Source organism: Phyllobates terribilis, unplaced genomic scaffold (genome assembly GCF_046119375.1).
Source record: "Phyllobates terribilis strain yellow unplaced genomic scaffold, ASM4611937v1 Scaffold_325__1_contigs__length_2139453, whole genome shotgun sequence".
Taxonomy (NCBI): domain Eukaryota; kingdom Metazoa; phylum Chordata; class Amphibia; order Anura; family Dendrobatidae; genus Phyllobates; species Phyllobates terribilis.
This window is the reverse complement of record NW_027363085.1, coordinates 590,251-611,256: the sequence shown is the minus strand read 5'-3', so window position 1 is coordinate 611,256 and position 21,006 is coordinate 590,251. Positions and strand designations below refer to the sequence as shown.

The 21,006-nt window shown below is 44.7% G+C and overlaps 11 non-coding genes and 4 pseudogenes across 11 annotated transcripts; all 15 read right to left on the bottom strand.

The window, feature by feature from the left end:
* Positions 1 to 278: 278 nt before the first annotated feature.
* Positions 279 to 356, bottom strand: LOC141221613 (U2 spliceosomal RNA; annotated as a pseudogene).
* A 1,115-nt stretch (positions 357 to 1,471) lies between these two features.
* LOC141221398 (U2 spliceosomal RNA) lies at positions 1,472 to 1,662 on the bottom strand. The gene has a single exon (XR_012289430.1). It is a non-coding gene; the product is annotated as a U2 spliceosomal RNA (small nuclear RNA).
* Positions 1,663 to 2,777: 1,115 nt separating this feature from the next.
* On the bottom strand, positions 2,778 to 2,981 carry LOC141221601 (U2 spliceosomal RNA; annotated as a pseudogene).
* Positions 2,982 to 5,414: 2,433 nt separating this feature from the next.
* Positions 5,415 to 5,597, bottom strand: LOC141221562 (U2 spliceosomal RNA). The gene has a single exon (XR_012289589.1). It is a non-coding gene; the product is annotated as a U2 spliceosomal RNA (small nuclear RNA).
* Positions 5,598 to 6,391: 794 nt separating this feature from the next.
* LOC141221643 (U2 spliceosomal RNA) lies at positions 6,392 to 6,483 on the bottom strand (annotated as a pseudogene).
* A 1,115-nt stretch (positions 6,484 to 7,598) lies between these two features.
* On the bottom strand, positions 7,599 to 7,781 carry LOC141221565 (U2 spliceosomal RNA). The gene has a single exon (XR_012289592.1). It is a non-coding gene; the product is annotated as a U2 spliceosomal RNA (small nuclear RNA).
* Positions 7,782 to 8,575: 794 nt separating this feature from the next.
* Positions 8,576 to 8,667, bottom strand: LOC141221642 (U2 spliceosomal RNA; annotated as a pseudogene).
* A 1,110-nt stretch (positions 8,668 to 9,777) lies between these two features.
* On the bottom strand, positions 9,778 to 9,968 carry LOC141221397 (U2 spliceosomal RNA). The gene has a single exon (XR_012289429.1). It is a non-coding gene; the product is annotated as a U2 spliceosomal RNA (small nuclear RNA).
* A 1,115-nt stretch (positions 9,969 to 11,083) lies between these two features.
* LOC141221396 (U2 spliceosomal RNA) lies at positions 11,084 to 11,274 on the bottom strand. The gene has a single exon (XR_012289428.1). It is a non-coding gene; the product is annotated as a U2 spliceosomal RNA (small nuclear RNA).
* A 1,115-nt stretch (positions 11,275 to 12,389) lies between these two features.
* On the bottom strand, positions 12,390 to 12,580 carry LOC141221394 (U2 spliceosomal RNA). Its single transcript, XR_012289426.1, has one exon. It is a non-coding gene; the product is annotated as a U2 spliceosomal RNA (small nuclear RNA).
* A 1,115-nt stretch (positions 12,581 to 13,695) lies between these two features.
* LOC141221392 (U2 spliceosomal RNA) lies at positions 13,696 to 13,886 on the bottom strand. Its single transcript, XR_012289425.1, has one exon. It is a non-coding gene; the product is annotated as a U2 spliceosomal RNA (small nuclear RNA).
* A 1,115-nt stretch (positions 13,887 to 15,001) lies between these two features.
* On the bottom strand, positions 15,002 to 15,192 carry LOC141221391 (U2 spliceosomal RNA). The gene has a single exon (XR_012289424.1). It is a non-coding gene; the product is annotated as a U2 spliceosomal RNA (small nuclear RNA).
* A 1,115-nt stretch (positions 15,193 to 16,307) lies between these two features.
* LOC141221390 (U2 spliceosomal RNA) lies at positions 16,308 to 16,498 on the bottom strand. The gene has a single exon (XR_012289423.1). It is a non-coding gene; the product is annotated as a U2 spliceosomal RNA (small nuclear RNA).
* A 1,115-nt stretch (positions 16,499 to 17,613) lies between these two features.
* LOC141221389 (U2 spliceosomal RNA) lies at positions 17,614 to 17,804 on the bottom strand. Its single transcript, XR_012289422.1, has one exon. It is a non-coding gene; the product is annotated as a U2 spliceosomal RNA (small nuclear RNA).
* A 1,117-nt stretch (positions 17,805 to 18,921) lies between these two features.
* Positions 18,922 to 19,121, bottom strand: LOC141221602 (U2 spliceosomal RNA). The gene has a single exon (XR_012289616.1). It is a non-coding gene; the product is annotated as a U2 spliceosomal RNA (small nuclear RNA).
* Positions 19,122 to 21,006: the final 1,885 nt, after the last annotated feature.

Genomic DNA, 21,006 nt, shown 5'->3' with positions numbered 1-21,006 from the left:
TCCTGCAGTTACTTCTTGGAGCTGGATCTGGAACTCTTCCCGGAATGGGTGGAGCTATGCAGATTCTTCTCCCGTCGTGTTCTGGACAAATTCCCCGAAAGGTCTTTGTCTCGATGATTTTCTTCCTCGAAGATTCCACAGGACAGCCCGATTCTTCTCCGAGTCTTCGTCTTCTTCTGGATTCTTTAGAGCTTCTTCCTCCCACCGATATCCGCCTTCGTTCTCCGATGTCAGCTGGGATCCGAAGCTCTTCTCCTTCCGAGTTCGATCGCTCTCGTCAAGTGTAGATCGTAGCTCTTGAGTTCTTAAAAGAACAGATACTACACTTGATCTTAGCCAAAAGGCCGAGAAGCGATAACCAGAATTGGTTTCAAACTACGGAGCCACCCAAGGATCCTGAAAAGTCCATTTGTGGAGATGAGCTCCTGGACTCCCGTTAAGAAGACATGTTGTCAACCTCTAGATCACTTACATGCCTGCACTTTTCGGCTTGCTGCTGCTGCAATCCACGCGTTTTAGATCTGCATAACTCCACCTCTTTAAGCACAGCACCGTCACCCCCTGCTGTTCCCACCCGCCTCAACACGGTTGGAAGGGAGGAGAACCAATTAAGGCGGGGGGTGGGGTGGAACGAGCAGCTGTCTACCCTTAGCAGGAGGGCTCCTGATTACATACCTCTCCTGCTGCTGCTGCTGCTGGCTGTCCAGCAGCAGACTGAAGGTGGCTGCTGCTGTGCACAGGTATATAAAGGCTCAGAGCCTATTATGACACGCGCAGCCAGCGTTCCATTGCCACATTCCATCTACTGCAGGCAGGCTACCTGGCTGGCTGAATGTCGCTGAGAAGCTCACAGAGACCGCCATAAGCAACAGTTTAACAGAATGCCACAGACTAATCAACCAAACTTTTTGGGTTGGGTTCTCTTTTATAGTCTGCGGGCATTAAATGAAAGAAGTCAGTGTTCCAGCAGAAGGAGACAACGTTTCAGAAAAGGCATTGTAGCAAACCAAAAAAGAAATTTTAAGCGCAGCAGAGTAACCAGCGCACATACCTGTTAGCTCAGGTGAGTTTAAAAGGCTGCTGTTGATAACAAGGGCATTTGCTAAATAGATGGTGTGTGTGCAACAATATACTGAAAGGTCAATTATATTGTGCAGCTTATCTCACCACCTGTAGTTATTTAGGTGAAAGCTCCAAAATGCTTGCCTAATATGTCTGTTTATCCAAAAGGAAGTAAAAAGGGAGAGCTAGAAAGATAGCATTGCATCACATTACATGGCAATGCAATGCACAGTTGCTGAAGTTGAACCAAAATGAGCTTGTAATCTGGCTTCTGCAACTTTGAACATGAAAAATCCAATGAGGAGAAGAAAAGCAAAGCCAAAGAGTCCATCCCAAAATCCGACAAACAAGCAAAATGAACAAAAAACATTGAATTCAATTCTTTCTGATTTTAGAAACTGCATTAAAGAAGGGGTGCACCGGTCCTGGAGATACTGCAATACCAGGTCAATGCGTGGAGTGGACAGAGCAAGCTCTTTTTCCATCTCCCTGTTCTAAAAATCCATTTAATATATGGTCCCCAGATAGGGGACGTATCAGATATTAAACTGATAAGAACAGATACTACACTTGATCTTAGCCAAAAGGCCGAGAAGCGATAACCAGAATTGGTTTCAAACTACGGAGCCACCCAAGGATCCTGAAAAGTCCATTTGTGGAGATGAGCTCCTGGACTCCCGTTAAGAAGACATGTTGTCAACCTCTAGATCCCTTACATGCCTGCACTTTTCGGCTTGCTGCTGCTGCAATCCACGCGTTTTAGATCTGCATAACTCCACCTCTTTAAACACAGCACCTTCACCCCCTGCTGTTCCCACCCGCCTCAACACCGTTGGAAGGGAGGAGAACCAATTAAGGCGGGGGGTGGGGTGGAACGAGCAGCTGTCTACCCTTAGCAGGAGGGCTCCTGATTACATACCTCTCCTGCTGCTGCTGCTGCTGGCTGTCCAGCAGCAGACTGAAGGTGGCTGCTGCTGTGCACAGGTATATAAAGGCTCAGAGCCTATTATGACACGCGCAGCCAGCGTTCCATTGCCACATTCCATCTACTGCAGGCAGGATACCTGGCTGGCTGAATGTCGCTGAGAAGCTCACAGAGACCGCCATAAGCAACAGTTTAACAGAATGCCACAGACTAATCAACCAAACTTTTTGGGTTGGGTTCTCTTTTATAGTCTGCAGGCATTAAATGAAAGAAGTCAGTGTTCCAGCAGAAGGAGACAACGTTTCAGAAAAGGCATTGTAGCAAACCAAAAAAGAAATTTTAAGCGCAGCAGAGTAACCAGCGCACATACCTGTTAGCTCAGGTGAGTTTAAAAGGCTGCTGTTGATAACAAGGGCATTTGCTAAATAGATGGTGTGTGTGCAACAATATACTGAAAGGTCAATTATATTGTGCAGCTTATCTCACCACCTGTAGTTATTTAGGTGAAAGCTCCAAAATGCTTGCCTAATATGTCTGTTTATCCAAAAGGAAGTAAAAAGGGAGAGCTAGAAAGATAGCATTGCATCACATTACATGGCAATGCAATGCACAGTTGCTGAAGTTGAACCAAAATGAGCTTGTAATCTGGCTTCTGCAACTTTGAACATGAAAAATCCAATGAGGAGAAGAAAAGCAAAGCCAAAGAGTCCATCCCAAAATCCGACAAACAAGCAAAATGAACAAAAAACATTGAATTCAATTCTTTCTGATTTTAGAAACTGCATTAAAGAAGGGGTGCACCGGTCCTGGAGATACTGCAATACCAGGTCAATGCGTGGAGTGGACAGAGCAAGCTCTTTTTCCATCTCCCTGTTCTAAAAATCCATTTAATATATGGTCCCCAGATAGGGGACGTATCAGATATTAAACTGATAAGAACAGATTTTTTTTTTTTTTTTTTTTTTTTTTTTTTCCAAACACTCAGAAATTAAGTTTTATAATCTTAAATCATATATCACTAAACTCAAGATTTTAGTTCCATCATCGTGTTTAGATATTATATTTATATTTTTTCATTTGAATTAATATATATAAAGTTAAACATAACAATTCCTTTACAGTTTCAACAGTTTCCAAACAAATCACAACTGACATTACTTCACCCGGTTTCCCAAACTAAATATCCCCTTTTTCCCTTTTACTTTCCTCCCAACAAAACCCCTTAACTTCTTTTCTTCCTCCTCATGCTCTAACCGCATCTGTTCCCAATCATACTCTTCCTCATCATCTCTGAAAGTCACCACCTTCTCCAAAACTTTACCCTTTTCCTCTTTTACTTCTTTCTTTTCACCAGATACTTTCCTTGATCCACAATTTTCCTGTACCGTTACCTTTTTCTTCACCTTTAAACTTTCAACTTCTTTTCCCTGCTTATTCTCCTCTATAATTATCGCATCAACTTCCTTCTTCATTTTATCACCAATATCTTCCTTTTGTCCTCCAAAGTTCTTTTCAAAAGTTCCTTTGCTGCTTTCCATGTAACAATACCCAGAACTCCCGTTTACCATAATCCTCCCATTATGCAAATTTTCTTCTCCTGTTGTCCACACCAAAAAACGTCTCTTTCCGTTCCAAATACCAACTTTGTTCCTGTATAATTTCTGAAACTTTACCATCTTACATTTAGATTCCAAAAAAAACATTATCTCCTCTATTTCCACAAACGGATTGTCCATGTAAATTATCACACTCTTCGGTTTCCCCATGAATGATGCACTTACTCCAATTTTCCCAGAATCCTCTTCACTCCAGCATTTGAAAAAATGAATGCACTTTTCCTCAGAAACTAGAGTCACATCACAAACTTTACCTTGCTTTATTTCTTGCATACAGTAGATATCCTTCTCCAAAACTTCATGTTTCCTCAAAATTTCCAGAATCCATTTTTCTTCCAAAAAAGTTTCTTCCGTCTCCCGTTTCACAAAAAAACGTAAGCATCTCTTCTTTTTCCAAAACTCCATCTCAACAATCCGTTTTCCTTCCGTTTTTCCTTTTAATCCTCCAAATGTTGCCACCACAGCTATGTGTGGCGACAGTTGCCCCCCACAGCTATGTGTGGTGACAAGGTGATCGCCTCTCGTTGCCCAGGGACTAATCCGACTCCCTAATAGCAGCAGGGGGGTTTAGCTCCACCGATGAGTGTAGCGATCCCCCCAGGCCAAGGAGCCGGGTACCCCAAGCACCTCCCAGTCAAGACCAAGGCAGCAACCGCTAGATCACTGCACTTGATCTTAGCCAAAAGGCCGAGAAGCGATAACCAGAATTGGTTTCAAACTACGGAGCCACCCAAGGATCCTGAAAAGTCCATTTGTGGAGATGAGCTCCTGGACTCCCGTTAAGAAGACATGTTGTCAACCTCTAGATCCCTTACATGCCTGCACTTTTCGGCTTGCTGCTGCTGCAATCCACGCGTTTTAGATCTGCATAACTCCACCTCTTTAAACACAGCACCTTCACCCCCTGCTGTTCCCACCCGCCTCAACACCGTTGGAAGGGAGGAGAACCAATTAAGGCGGGGGGTGGGGTGGAACGAGCAGCTGTCTACCCTTAGCAGGAGGGCTCCTGATTACATACCTCTCCTGCTGCTGCTGCTGGCTGTCCAGCAGCAGACTGAAGGTGGCTGCTGCTGTGCACAGGTATATAAAGGTTCAGAGCCTATTATGACACGCGCAGCCAGCGTTCCATTGCCACATTCCATCTACTGCAGGCAGGATACCTGGCTGGCTGAATGTCGCTGAGAAGCTCACAGAGACCGCCATAAGCAACAGTTTAACAGAATGCCACAGACTAATCAACCAAACTTTTTGGGTTGGGTTCTCTTTTATAGTCTGCAGGCATTAAATGAAAGAAGTCAGTGTTCCAGCAGAAGGAGACAACGTTTCAGAAAAGGCATTGTAGCAAACCAAAAAAGAAATTTTAAGCGCAGCAGAGTAACCAGCGCACATACCTGTTAGCTCAGGTGAGTTTAAAAGGCTGCTGTTGATAACAAGGGCATTTGCTAAATAGATGGTGTGTGTGCAACAATATACTGAAAGGTCAATTATATTGTGCAGCTTATCTCACCACCTGTAGTTATTTAGGTGAAAGCTCCAAAATGCTTGCCTAATATGTCTGTTTATCCAAAAGGAAGTAAAAAGGGAGAGCTAGAAAGATAGCATTGCATCACATTACATGGCAATGCAATGCACAGTTGCTGAAGTTGAACCAAAATGAGCTTGTAATCTGGCTTCTGCAACTTTGAACATGAAAAATCCAATGAGGAGAAGAAAAGCAAAGCCAAAGAGTCCATCCCAAAATCCGACAAACAAGCAAAATGAACAAAAAACATTGAATTCAATTCTTTCTGATTTTAGAAACTGCATTAAAGAAGGGGTGCACCGGTCCTGGAGATACTGCAATACCAGGTCAATGCGTGGAGTGGACAGAGCAAGCTCTTTTTCCATCTCCCTGTTCTAAAAATCCATTTAATATATGGTCCCCAGATAGGGGACGTATCAGATATTAAACTGATAAGAACAGATTTTTTTTTTTATCGAAAGCCCGAATTCGTGTACAAAACCCGAGTGCGCTTAAAAAAGTGACAAGTGCCACAAAAAAAAGTGCACTAGGATGCTGGTCTTCTTGAAACCCTCTCCAAAAGGAGAAGGGTCCCCCAAACCATTCCCCGTCCCTCCGAGCCAGAAGGCCACAGCGAGGAACAGGGACAAATAGCCACCTCCAGCCGGAGCCAGAGGCGACCCAATCTTACCCCCAATACCTGCCCGAGTTCTCACCCGAGCAAGGCACTGGGAGCCAAAGACTGTGCTCCCCTCCCGGAAGAGGGGAGCCAACAACGCTCTCCTCCCGAAAGAGGAGAGCCAGTGGGGTTCAGGGGGGAGCGGAACCTGATGGCCACACACTCCCCCCCTAGACCTGCCAAGAGAGGAACCCGTAAGGGAACCGCATCCCGACAAAATCCTAGTAAGGACGTGGACACACGTGAAAAAGTGGACACACAGTGACAAAAAAAAATTAAATAAATAGTGAAGGTTTCACAGTATAATACTGCCCGGACCTTCGACCGGGAATTGAAAAATTCCCCATCCTAAGGCCAGAAGGCCCGGAATAAGGGTGTGTGTGAAGAAAGAAATATTGAACTGCTAGTGCAAATGTGCCATAAACTCAAGTGGGGTTCCCAATCCCAGTGAGTTAAGGCACCCCAGGGTCACCACTCCTGGGGCACTTCACACTTCGGGCTTTCGATCTTCCCCGGCCCAATGGCGTCGATCCTGGGGGGCCATGCTTTCCACCAGATGACTATATTAGCCACCTGGCGTACTAACAAGCGCCTAAACCCCAGTGTGCATAATGTATCAATCTACTAGGGCGGCCAACATCCAAAACCGCCTTTTCGAAAGATACTACACTTGATCTTAGCCAAAAGGCCGAGAAGCGATAACCAGAATTGGTTTCAAACTACGGAGCCACCCAAGGATCCTGAAAAGTCCATTTGTGGAGATAAGCTCCTGGACTCCCGTTAAGGAGACATGTTGTCAACCTCTAGATCCCTTACATGCCTGCACTTTTCGGCTTGCTGCTGCTGCAATCCACGCGTTTTAGATCTGCATAACTCCACCTCTTTAAACACAGCACCTTCACCCCCTGCTGTTCCCACCCGCCTCAACACCGTTGGAAGGGAGGAGAACCAATTAAGGCGGGGGGTGGGGTGGAACGAGCAGCTGTCTACCCTTAGCAGAAGGGCTCCCGATTACATACCTCTCCTGCTGCTGCTGCTGCTGGCTGTCCAGCAGCAGACTGAAGGTGGCTGCTGCTGTGCACAGGTATATAAAGGCTCAGAGCCTATTATGACACGCGCAGCCAGCGTTCCATTGCCACATTCCATCTACTGCAGGCAGGATACCTGGCTGGCTGAATGTCGCTGAGAAGCTCACAGAGACCGCCATAAGCAACAGTTTAACAGAATGCCACAGACTAATCAACCAAACTTTTTGGGTTGGGTTCTCTTTTATAGTCTGCAGGCATTAAATGAAAGAAGTCAGTGTTCCAGCAGAAGGAGACAACGTTTCAGAAAAGGCATTGTAGCAAACCAAAAAAGAAATTTTAAGCGCAGCAGAGTAACCAGCGCACATACCTGTTAGCTCAGGTGAGTTTAAAAGGCTGCTGTTGATAACAAGGGCATTTGCTAAATAGATGGTGTGTGTGCAACAATATACTGAAAGGTCAATTATATTGTGCAGCTTATCTCACCACCTGTAGTTATTTAGGTGAAAGCTCCAAAATGCTTGCCTAATATGTCTGTTTATCCAAAAGGAAGTAAAAAGGGAGAGCTAGAAAGATAGCATTGCATCACATTACATGGCAATGCAATGCACAGTTGCTGAAGTTGAACCAAAATGAGCTTGTAATCTGGCTTCTGCAACTTTGAACATGAAAAATCCAATGAGGAGAAGAAAAGCAAAGCCAAAGAGTCCATCCCAAAATCCGACAAACAAGCAAAATGAACAAAAAACATTGAATTCAATTCTTTCTGATTTTAGAAACTGCATTAAAGAAGGGGTGCACCGGTCCTGGAGATACTGCAATACCAGGTCAATGCGTGGAGTGGACAGAGCAAGCTCTTTTTCCATCTCCCTGTTCTAAAAATCCGTTTAATATATGGTCCCCAGATAGGGGACGTATCAGATATTAAACTGATAAGAACAGATTTTTTTTTTTATCGAAAGCCCGAATTCGTGTACAAAACCCGAGTGCGCTTAAAAAAGTGACAAGTGCCACAAAAAAAAGTGCACTAGGATGCTGGTCTTCTTGAAACCCTCTCCAAAAGGAGAAGGGTCCCCCAAACCATTCCCCGTCCCTCCGAGCCAGAAGGCCACAGCGAGGAACAGGGACAAATAGCCACCTCCAGCCGGAGCCAGAGGCGACCCAATCTTACCCCCAATACCTGCCCGAGTTCTCACCCGAGCAAGGCACTGGGAGCCAAAGACTGTGCTCCCCTCCCGGAAGAGGGGAGCCAACAACGCTCTCCTCCCGAAAGAGGAGAGCCAGTGGGGTTCAGGGGGGAGCGGAACCTGATGGCCACACACTCCCCCCCTAGACCTGCCAAGAGAGGAACCCGTAAGGGAACCGCATCCCGACAAAATCCTAGTAAGGACGTGGACACACGTGAAAAAGTGGACACACAGTGACAAAAAAAAATTAAATAAATAGTGAAGGTTTCACAGTATAATACTGCCCGGACCTTCGACCGGGAATTGAAAAATTCCCCATCCTAAGGCCAGAAGGCCCGGAATAAGGGTGTGTGTGAAGAAAGAAATATTGAAGTGCTAGTGCAAATGTGCCATAAACTCAAGTGGGGTTCCCAATCCCAGTGAGTTAAGGCACCCCAGGGTCACCACTCCTGGGGCACTTCACACTTCGGGCTTTCGATCTTCCCCGGCCCAATGGCGTCGATCCTGGGGGGCCATGCTTTCCACCAGATGACTATATTAGCCACCTGGCGTACTAACAAGCGCCTAAACCCCAGTGTGCATAATGTATCAATCTACTAGGGCGGCCAACATCCAAAACCGCCTTTTCGAAAGATACTACACTTGATCTTAGCCAAAAGGCCGAGAAGCGATAACCAGAATTGGTTTCAAACTACGGAGCCACCCAAGGATCCTGAAAAGTCCATTTGTGGAGATGAGCTCCTGGACTCCCGTTAAGGAGACATGTTGTCAACCTCTAGATCCCTTACATGCCTGCACTTTTCGGCTTGCTGCTGCTGCAATCCACGCGTTTTAGATCTGCATAACTCCACCTCTTTAAACACAGCACCTTCACCCCCTGCTGTTCCCACCCGCCTCAACACCGTTGGAAGGGAGGAGAACCAATTAAGGGGTGGGGTGGAACGAGCAGCTGTCTACCCTTAGCAGGAGGGCTCCCGATTACATACCTCTCCTGCTGCTGCTGCTGCTGGCTGTCCAGCAGCAGACTGAAGGTGGCTGCTGCTGTGCACAGGTATATAAAGGCTCAGAGCCTATTATGACACGCGCAGCCAGCGTTCCATTGCCACATTCCATCTACTGCAGGCAGGATACCTGGCTGGCTGAATGTCGCTGAGAAGCTCACAGAGACCGCCATAAGCAACAGTTTAACAGAATGCCACAGACTAATCAACCAAACTTTTTGGGTTGGGTTCTCTTTTATAGTCTGCAGGCATTAAATGAAAGAAGTCAGTGTTCCAGCAGAAGGAGACAACGTTTCAGAAAAGGCATTGTAGCAAACCAAAAAAGAAATTTTAAGCGCAGCAGAGTAACCAGCGCACATACCTGTTAGCTCAGGTGAGTTTAAAAGGCTGCTGTTGATAACAAGGGCATTTGCTAAATAGATGGTGTGTGTGCAACAATATACTGAAAGGTCAATTATATTGTGCAGCTTATCTCACCACCTGTAGTTATTTAGGTGAAAGCTCCAAAATGCTTGCCTAATATGTCTGTTTATCCAAAAGGAAGTAAAAAGGGAGAGCTAGAAAGATAGCATTGCATCACATTACATGGCAATGCAATGCACAGTTGCTGAAGTTGAACCAAAATGAGCTTGTAATCTGGCTTCTGCAACTTTGAACATGAAAAATCCAATGAGGAGAAGAAAAGCAAAGCCAAAGAGTCCATCCCAAAATCCGACAAACAAGCAAAATGAACAAAAAACATTGAATTCAATTCTTTCTGATTTTAGAAACTGCATTAAAGAAGGGGTGCACCGGTCCTGGAGATACTGCAATACCAGGTCAATGCGTGGAGTGGACAGAGCAAGCTCTTTTTCCATCTCCCTGTTCTAAAAATCCATTTAATATATGGTCCCCAGATAGGGGACGTATCAGATATTAAACTGATAAGAACAGATACTACACTTGATCTTAGCCAAAAGGCCGAGAAGCGATAACCAGAATTGGTTTCAAACTACGGAGCCACCCAAGGATCCTGAAAAGTCCATTTGTGGAGATGAGCTCCTGGACTCCCGTTAAGAAGACATGTTGTCAACCTCTAGATCCCTTACATGCCTGCACTTTTCGGCTTGCTGCTGCTGCAATCCACGCGTTTTAGATCTGCATAACTCCACCTCTTTAAACACAGCACCTTCACCCCCTGCTGTTCCCACCCGCCTCAACACCGTTGGAAGGGAGGAGAACCAATTAAGGCGGGGGGTGGGGTGGAACGAGCAGCTGTCTACCCTTAGCAGGAGGGCTCCCGATTACATACCTCTCCTGCTGCTGCTGCTGCTGGCTGTCCAGCAGCAGACTGAAGGTGGCTGCTGCTGTGCACAGGTATATAAAGGCTCAGAGCCTATTATGACACGCGCAGCCAGCGTTCCATTGCCACATTCCATCTACTGCAGGCAGGATACCTGGCTGGCTGAATGTCGCTGAGAAGCTCACAGAGACCGCCATAAGCAACAGTTTAACAGAATGCCACAGACTAATCAACCAAACTTTTTGGGTTGGGTTCTCTTTTATAGTCTGCAGGCATTAAATGAAAGAAGTCAGTGTTCCAGCAGAAGGAGACAACGTTTCAGAAAAGGCATTGTAGCAAACCAAAAAAGAAATTTTAAGCGCAGCAGAGTAACCAGCGCACATACCTGTTAGCTCAGGTGAGTTTAAAAGGCTGCTGTTGATAACAAGGGCATTTGCTAAATAGATGGTGTGTGTGCAACAATATACTGAAAGGTCAATTATATTGTGCAGCTTATCTCACCACCTGTAGTTATTTAGGTGAAAGCTCCAAAATGCTTGCCTAATATGTCTGTTTATCCAAAAGGAAGTAAAAAGGGAGAGCTAGAAAGATAGCATTGCATCACATTACATGGCAATGCAATGCACAGTTGCTGAAGTTGAACCAAAATGAGCTTGTAATCTGGCTTCTGCAACTTTGAACATGAAAAATCCAATGAGGAGAAGAAAAGCAAAGCCAAAGAGTCCATCCCAAAATCCGACAAACAAGCAAAATGAACAAAAAACATTGAATTCAATTCTTTCTGATTTTAGAAACTGCATTAAAGAAGGGGTGCACCGGTCCTGGAGATACTGCAATACCAGGTCAATGCGTGGAGTGGACAGAGCAAGCTCTTTTTCCATCTCCCTGTTCTAAAAATCCATTTAATATATGGTCCCCAGATAGGGGACGTATCAGATATTAAACTGATAAGAACAGATACTACACTTGATCTTAGCCAAAAGGCCGAGAAGCGATAACCAGAATTGGTTTCAAACTACGGAGCCACCCAAGGATCCTGAAAAGTCCATTTGTGGAGATGAGCTCCTGGACTCCCGTTAAGAAGACATGTTGTCAACCTCTAGATCCCTTACATGCCTGCACTTTTCGGCTTGCTGCTGCTGCAATCCACGCGTTTTAGATCTGCATAACTCCACCTCTTTAAACACAGCACCTTCACCCCCTGCTGTTCCCACCCGCCTCAACACCGTTGGAAGGGAGGAGAACCAATTAAGGCGGGGGGTGGGGTGGAACGAGCAGCTGTCTACCCTTAGCAGGAGGGCTCCTGATTACATACCTCTCCTGCTGCTGCTGCTGCTGGCTGTCCAGCAGCAGACTGAAGGTGGCTGCTGCTGTGCACAGGTATATAAAGGCTCAGAGCCTATTATGACACGCGCAGCCAGCGTTCCATTGCCACATTCCATCTACTGCAGGCAGGATACCTGGCTGGCTGAATGTCGCTGAGAAGCTCACAGAGACCGCCATAAGCAACAGTTTAACAGAATGCCACAGACTAATCAACCAAACTTTTTGGGTTGGGTTCTCTTTTATAGTCTGCAGGCATTAAATGAAAGAAGTCAGTGTTCCAGCAGAAGGAGACAACGTTTCAGAAAAGGCATTGTAGCAAACCAAAAAAGAAATTTTAAGCGCAGCAGAGTAACCAGCGCACATACCTGTTAGCTCAGGTGAGTTTAAAAGGCTGCTGTTGATAACAAGGGCATTTGCTAAATAGATGGTGTGTGTGCAACAATATACTGAAAGGTCAATTATATTGTGCAGCTTATCTCACCACCTGTAGTTATTTAGGTGAAAGCTCCAAAATGCTTGCCTAATATGTCTGTTTATCCAAAAGGAAGTAAAAAGGGAGAGCTAGAAAGATAGCATTGCATCACATTACATGGCAATGCAATGCACAGTTGCTGAAGTTGAACCAAAATGAGCTTGTAATCTGGCTTCTGCAACTTTGAACATGAAAAATCCAATGAGGAGAAGAAAAGCAAAGCCAAAGAGTCCATCCCAAAATCCGACAAACAAGCAAAATGAACAAAAAACATTGAATTCAATTCTTTCTGATTTTAGAAACTGCATTAAAGAAGGGGTGCACCGGTCCTGGAGATACTGCAATACCAGGTCAATGCGTGGAGTGGACAGAGCAAGCTCTTTTTCCATCTCCCTGTTCTAAAAATCCATTTAATATATGGTCCCCAGATAGGGGACGTATCAGATATTAAACTGATAAGAACAGATACTACACTTGATCTTAGCCAAAAGGCCGAGAAGCGATAACCAGAATTGGTTTCAAACTACGGAGCCACCCAAGGATCCTGAAAAGTCCATTTGTGGAGATGAGCTCCTGGACTCCCGTTAAGAAGACATGTTGTCAACCTCTAGATCCCTTACATGCCTGCACTTTTCGGCTTGCTGCTGCTGCAATCCACGCGTTTTAGATCTGCATAACTCCACCTCTTTAAACACAGCACCTTCACCCCCTGCTGTTCCCACCCGCCTCAACACCGTTGGAAGGGAGGAGAACCAATTAAGGCGGGGGGTGGGGTGGAACGAGCAGCTGTCTACCCTTAGCAGGAGGGCTCCTGATTACATACCTCTCCTGCTGCTGCTGCTGCTGGCTGTCCAGCAGCAGACTGAAGGTGGCTGCTGCTGTGCACAGGTATATAAAGGCTCAGAGCCTATTATGACACGCGCAGCCAGCGTTCCATTGCCACATTCCATCTACTGCAGGCAGGATACCTGGCTGGCTGAATGTCGCTGAGAAGCTCACAGAGACCGCCATAAGCAACAGTTTAACAGAATGCCACAGACTAATCAACCAAACTTTTTGGGTTGGGTTCTCTTTTATAGTCTGCAGGCATTAAATGAAAGAAGTCAGTGTTCCAGCAGAAGGAGACAACGTTTCAGAAAAGGCATTGTAGCAAACCAAAAAAGAAATTTTAAGCGCAGCAGAGTAACCAGCGCACATACCTGTTAGCTCAGGTGAGTTTAAAAGGCTGCTGTTGATAACAAGGGCATTTGCTAAATAGATGGTGTGTGTGCAACAATATACTGAAAGGTCAATTATATTGTGCAGCTTATCTCACCACCTGTAGTTATTTAGGTGAAAGCTCCAAAATGCTTGCCTAATATGTCTGTTTATCCAAAAGGAAGTAAAAAGGGAGAGCTAGAAAGATAGCATTGCATCACATTACATGGCAATGCAATGCACAGTTGCTGAAGTTGAACCAAAATGAGCTTGTAATCTGGCTTCTGCAACTTTGAACATGAAAAATCCAATGAGGAGAAGAAAAGCAAAGCCAAAGAGTCCATCCCAAAATCCGACAAACAAGCAAAATGAACAAAAAACATTGAATTCAATTCTTTCTGATTTTAGAAACTGCATTAAAGAAGGGGTGCACCGGTCCTGGAGATACTGCAATACCAGGTCAATGCGTGGAGTGGACAGAGCAAGCTCTTTTTCCATCTCCCTGTTCTAAAAATCCATTTAATATATGGTCCCCAGATAGGGGACGTATCAGATATTAAACTGATAAGAACAGATACTACACTTGATCTTAGCCAAAAGGCCGAGAAGCGATAACCAGAATTGGTTTCAAACTACGGAGCCACCCAAGGATCCTGAAAAGTCCATTTGTGGAGATGAGCTCCTGGACTCCCGTTAAGAAGACATGTTGTCAACCTCTAGATCCCTTACATGCCTGCACTTTTCGGCTTGCTTCTGCTGCAATCCACGCGTTTTAGATCTGCATAACTCCACCTCTTTAAACACAGCACCTTCACCCCCTGCTGTTCCCACCCGCCTCAACACCGTTGGAAGGGAGGAGAACCAATTAAGGCGGGGGGTGGGGTGGAACTAGCAGCTGTCTACCCTTAGCAGGAGGGCTCCTGATTACATACCTCTCCTGCTGCTGCTGCTGCTGGCTGTCCAGCAGCAGACTGAAGGTGGCTGCTGCTGTGCACAGGTATATAAAGGCTCAGAGCCTATTATGACACGCGCAGCCAGCGTTCCATTGCCACATTCCATCTACTGCAGGCAGGATACCTGGCTGGCTGAATGTCGCTGAGAAGCTCACAGAGACCGCCATAAGCAACAGTTTAACAGAATGCCACAGACTAATCAACCAAACTTTTTGGGTTGGGTTCTCTTTTATAGTCTGCAGGCATTAAATGAAAGAAGTCAGTGTTCCAGCAGAAGGAGACAACGTTTCAGAAAAGGCATTGTAGCAAACCAAAAAAGAAATTTTAAGCGCAGCAGAGTAACCAGCGCACATACCTGTTAGCTCAGGTGAGTTTAAAAGGCTGCTGTTGATAACAAGGGCATTTGCTAAATAGATGGTGTGTGTGCAACAATATACTGAAAGGTCAATTATATTGTGCAGCTTATCTCACCACCTGTAGTTATTTAGGTGAAAGCTCCAAAATGCTTGCCTAATATGTCTGTTTATCCAAAAGGAAGTAAAAAGGGAGAGCTAGAAAGATAGCATTGCATCACATTACATGGCAATGCAATCCACAGTTGCTGAAGTTGAACCAAAATGAGCTTGTAATCTGGCTTCTGCAACTTTGAACATGAAAAATCCAATGAGGAGAAGAAAAGCAAAGCCAAAGAGTCCATCCCAAAATCCGACAAACAAGCAAAATGAACAAAAAACATTGAATTCAATTCTTTCTGATTTTAGAAACTGCATTAAAGAAGGGGTGCACCGGTCCTGGAGATACTGCAATACCAGGTCAATGCGTGGAGTGGACAGAGCAAGCTCTTTTTCCATCTCCCTGTTCTAAAAATCCATTTAATATATGGTCCCCAGATAGGGGACGTATCAGATATTAAACTGATAAGAACAGATACTACACTTGATCTTAGCCAAAAGGCCGAGAAGCGATAACCAGAATTGGTTTCAAACTACGGAGCCACCCAAGGATCCTGAAAAGTCCATTTGTGGAGATGAGCTCCTGGACTCCCGTTAAGAAGACATGTTGTCAACCTCTAGATCCCTTACATGCCTGCACTTTTCGGCTTGCTGCTGCTGCAATCCACGCGTTTTAGATCTGCATAACTCCACCTCTTTAAACACAGCACCTTCACCCCCTGCTGTTCCCACCCGCCTCAACACCGTTGGAAGGGAGGAGAACCAATTAAGGCGGGGGGTGGGGTGGAACGAGCAGCTGTCTACCCTTAGCAGGAGGGCTCCTGATTACATACCTCTCCTGCTGCTGCTGCTGCTGGCTGTCCAGCAGCAGACTGAAGGTGGCTGCTGCTGTGCACAGGTATATAAAGGCTCAGAGCCTATTATGACACGCGCAGCCAGCGTTCCATTGCCACATTCCATCTACTGCAGGCAGGATACCTGGCTGGCTGAATGTCGCTGAGAAGCTCACAGAGACCGCCATAAGCAACAGTTTAACAGAATGCCACAGACTAATCAACCAAACTTTTTGGGTTGGGTTCTCTTTTATAGTCTGCAGGCATTAAATGAAAGAAGTCAGTGTTCCAGCAGAAGGAGACAACGTTTCAGAAAAGGCATTGTAGCAAACCAAAAAAGAAATTTTAAGCGCAGCAGAGTAACCAGCGCACATACCTGTTAGCTCAGGTGAGTTTAAAAGGCTGCTGTTGATAACAAGGGCATTTGCTAAATAGATGGTGTGTGTGCAACAATATACTGAAAGGTCAATTATATTGTGCAGCTTATCTCACCACCTGTAGTTATTTAGGTGAAAGCTCCAAAATGCTTGCCTAATATGTCTGTTTATCCAAAAGGAAGTAAAAAGGGAGAGCTAGAAAGATAGCATTGCATCACATTACATGGCAATGCAATGCACAGTTGCTGAAGTTGAACCAAAATGAGCTTGTAATCTGGCTTCTGCAACTTTGAACATGAAAAATCCAATGAGGAGAAGAAAAGCAAAGCCAAAGAGTCCATCCCAAAATCCGACAAACAAGCAAAATGAACAAAAAACATTGAATTCAATTCTTTCTGATTTTAGAAACTGCATTAAAGAAGGGGTGCACCGGTCCTGGAGATACTGCAATACCAGGTCAATGCGTGGAGTGGACAGAGCAAGCTCTTTTTCCATCTCCCTGTTCTAAAAATCCATTTAATATATGGTCCCCAGATAGGGGACGTATCAGATATTAAACTGATAAGAACAGATACTACACTTGATCTTAGCCAAAAGGCCGAGAAGCGATAACCAGAATTGGTTTCAAACTACGGAGCCACCCAAGGATCCTGAAAAGTCCATTTGTGGAGATGAGCTCCTGGACTCCCGTTAAGAAGACATGTTGTCAACCTCTAGATCCCTTACATGCCTGCACTTTTCGGCTTGCTGCTGCTGCAATCCACGCGTTTTAGATCTGCATAACTCCACCTCTTTAAACACAGCACCTTCACCCCCTGCTGTTCCCACCCGCCTCAACACCGTTGGAAGGGAGGAGAACCAATTAAGGCGGGGGGTGGGGTGGAACGAGCAGCTGTCTACCCTTAGCAGGAGGGCTCCTGATTACATACCTCTCCTGCTGCTGCTGCTGCTGGCTGTCCAGCAGCAGACTGAAGGTGGCTGCTGCTGTGCACAGGTATATAAAGGCTCAGAGCCTATTATGACACGCGCAGCCAGCGTTCCATTGCCACATTCCATCTACTGCAGGCAGGATACCTGGCTGGCTGAATGTCGCTGAGAAGCTCACAGAGACCGCCATAAGCAACAGTTTAACAGAATGCCACAGACTAATCAACCAAACTTTTTGGGTTGGGTTCTCTTTTATAGTCTGCAGGCATTAAATGAAAGAAGTCAGTGTTCCAGCAGAAGGAGACAACGTTTCAGAAAAGGCATTGTAGCAAACCAAAAAAGAAATTTTAAGCGCAGCAGAGTAACCAGCGCACATACCTGTTAGCTCAGGTGAGTTTAAAAGGCTGCTGTTGATAACAAGGGCATTTGCTAAATAGATGGTGTGTGTGCAACAATATACTGAAAGGTCAATTATATTGTGCAGCTTATCTCACCACCTGTAGTTATTTAGGTGAAAGCTCCAAAATGCTTGCCTAATATGTCTGTTTATCCAGAAGGAAGTAAAAAGGGAGAGCTAGAAAGATAGCATTGCATCACATTACATGGCAATGCAATGCACAGTTGCTGAAGTTGAACCAAAATGAGCTTGTAATCTGGCTTCTGCAACTTTGAACATGAAAAATCCAATGAGGAGAAGAAAAGCAAAGCCAAAGAGTCCATCCCAAAATCCGACAAACAAGCAAAATGAACAAAAAACATTGAATTCAATTCTTTCTGATTTTAGAAACTGCATTAAAGAAGGGGTGCACCGGTCCTGGAGATACTGCAATACCAGGTCAATGCGTGGAGTGGACAGAGCAAGCTCTTTTTCCATCTCCCTGTTCTAAAAATCCATTTAATATATGGTCCCCAGATAGGGGACGTATCAGATATTAAACTGATAAGAACAGATACTACACTTGATCTTAGCCAAAAGGCCGAGAAGCGATAACCAGAATTGGTTTCAAACTACGGAGCCACCCAAGGATCCTGAAAAGTCCATTTGTGGAGATGAGCTCCTGGACTCCCGTTAAGAAGACATGTTGTCAACCTCTAGATCCCTTACATGCCTGCACTTTTCGGCTTGCTGCTGCTGCAATCCACGCGTTTTAGATCTGCATAACTCCACCTCTTTAAACACAGCACCTTCACCCCCTGCTGTTCCCACCTGCCTCAACACCGTTGGAAGGGAGGAGAACCAATTAAGGCGGGGGGTGGGGTGGAACGAGCAGCTGTCTACCCTTAGCAGGAGGGCTCCTGATTACATACCTCTCCTGCTGCTGCTGCTGCTGGCTGTCCAGCAGCAGACTGAAGGTGGCTGCTGCTGTGCACAGGTATATAAAGGCTCAGAGCCTATTATGACACGCGCAGTCAGCGTTCCATTGCCACATTCCATCTACTGCAGGCAGGATACCTGGCTGGCTGAATGTCGCTGAGAAGCTCACAGAGACCGCCATAAGCAACAGTTTAACAGAATGCCACAGACTAATCAACCAAACTTTTTGGGTTGGGTTCTCTTTTATAGTCTGCAGGCATTAAATGAAAGAAGTCAGTGTTCCAGCAGAAGGAGACAACGTTTCAGAAAAGGCATTGTAGCAAACCAAAAAAGAAATTTTAAGCGCAGCAGAGTAACCAGCGCACATACCTGTTAGCTCAGGTGAGTTTAAAAGGCTGCTGTTGATAACAAGGGCATTTGCTAAATAGATGGTGTGTGTGTGCAACAATATACTGAAAGGTCAATTATATTGTGCAGCTTATCTCACCACCTGTAGTTATTTAGGTGAAAGCTCCAAAATGCTTGCCTAATATGTCTGTTTATCCAAAAGGAAGTAAAAAGGGAGAGCTAGAAAGATAGCATTGCATCACATTACATGGCAATGCAATGCACAGTTGCTGAAGTTGAACCGAAATGAGCTTGTAATCTGGCTTCTGCAACTTTGAACATGAAAAATCCAATGAGGAGAAGAAAAGCAAAGCCAAAGAGTCCATCCCAAAATCCGACAAACAAGCAAAATGAACAAAAAACATTGAATTCAATTCTTTCTGATTTTAGAAACTGCATTAAAGAAGGGGTGCACCGGTCCTGGAGATACTGCAATACCAGGTCAATGCGTGGAGTGGACAGAGCAAGCTCTTTTTCCATCTCCCTGTTCTAAAAATCCATTTAATATATGGTCCCCAGATAGGGGACGTATCAGATATTAAACTGATAAGAACAGATTTTTTTTTTTTTTTTTTTTTTTTTTTTTCTCCTCAGACGAGGAAATTCCACAGTCTATGGAAACCAGACAAAGGAAAATTCCATCAAAACAGCTGCGTCAAATCCAATACGCAATTTGCTGTCCCCATCATCATCGGAAATATTTATTTCATATTTCAAAACAACAATAACAAAAATCAAGAGGTACTAACAATATATCTCCACTTTTTAACTTTCCATATTCCCTCCGCATCCACTTCCCCTCTCCTCTTTTTGTCCCATAGGAAACACACATACATCTTCCCCAAAATCACCTTCACACTATCCTTTACAGCAATTTCCTTCCTTTTAAACACATACACATTCCTCACATCCCATAACACTTCCTTTATACATGCAAGCATCAACCACAAGACTCTTTCCTTCGTCCCATCACATATTCCCAAACCAAACATAAACAACTCAAAAGACAACAAATTCACACCACACAATTCTTTACACAAAGGCCCCATTCTCCCAATCACATCTCTAGCATACTGGCAATTCCAAAAAACATGCAACACACTTTCCCTTCCACCACAGCCATTTCTTGGACACATTTCACTCCTCACCAAACCTCTATTCCTCTGAAACTCTCTCACAGGTAATACTCCATGTAAAGACTGCCACACAACTTCACTCTGTTTGTTGGTCATACCACTCATCCGCACTTTCTTCCAAACCTTCTGCACATCACCACCCCTAACCATATTTATTCCACATTCTACCTCTCTACATTCAATCATCCTATACACAGCCTTCTTATTCTCCAGCAATCTCACATCTGCATCACACAGTTCATACCTCACCAAAAACTTATAAACCCACACATACCATACAGGCACCTCAAAAGCAATCGGACATCGCAAATCCCTTTCTTGACACTTTAAACGAAACAAATACGCTCCAAATAAATATCTACACATAGATGAAAACTTTCCATCCGCCCTAATCACTTTCAAAACAAACACAACGATATTCACACCAAAAAACACGTCCAAATTCGGAAAACCCAAACCACCTTTTTCCACTCTTTTAACCAAAATTTCTCTCCTAGCTCTCTCCATTTTCGAGTTCCACAAAAAAACAAATAAAATTCTATTCAAGCTTCTCATACACATATATCCTGGTGGAAATACTACCGCAATATATAAAAATATTGGCAACACCACACTCTTAACAATTAAAATCTTCCCAAAAAAGAATAAACTCCTCAATTTCCAAAAATTCAACTTCTGCTCAACTTTTCCTTTCGCATCATCCCAACTTTCTTTCCCATCCAAACTCTCTGAAAACTTCACACCCAAAACTTTAATAGGTCCATTCACTACATTCACACCTACATCCCTACTTAAACTTCCGCCTCCAAAACCCTTACACTCACTCTTTTCCCAATTCACTTTAAACGCAGATGCACCACAAAAAATAGACACTAACAACTTCACCCGCCTCACCGAACATTCAGAATCACATAATACACACACGTCATCCATATAACCACTCACCTTCCATTCTTTTCCTCCACCTCCCGGCACTTGCACACCACGAATTACCTTATCTTTCCTCAGCATACACAACAATGGCTCAATTGCACAAATAAATGCTACAGGGGACAAAGGACACCCCTGTCGCACACCCGAAAACACATTCACTTTCCTACCCACATACCCATTCATTAAAACACAGCTATAAACACCCGCATACAAACTTCTCACTCGCCCAACAAAATCAGCCGGAAAACCCATTTTTAACAACACTCTGAACAAAAAACCATGCGACAACCTATCATAAGCCTTTTCAAAATCCAAACTTAACAAAAATACACTCTTCTTACGACCCATGCAATCCCATAGACAATCTCTTAACATACACACACACTCATGAATCCGCCTCCCAGGTACCGCACAACACTG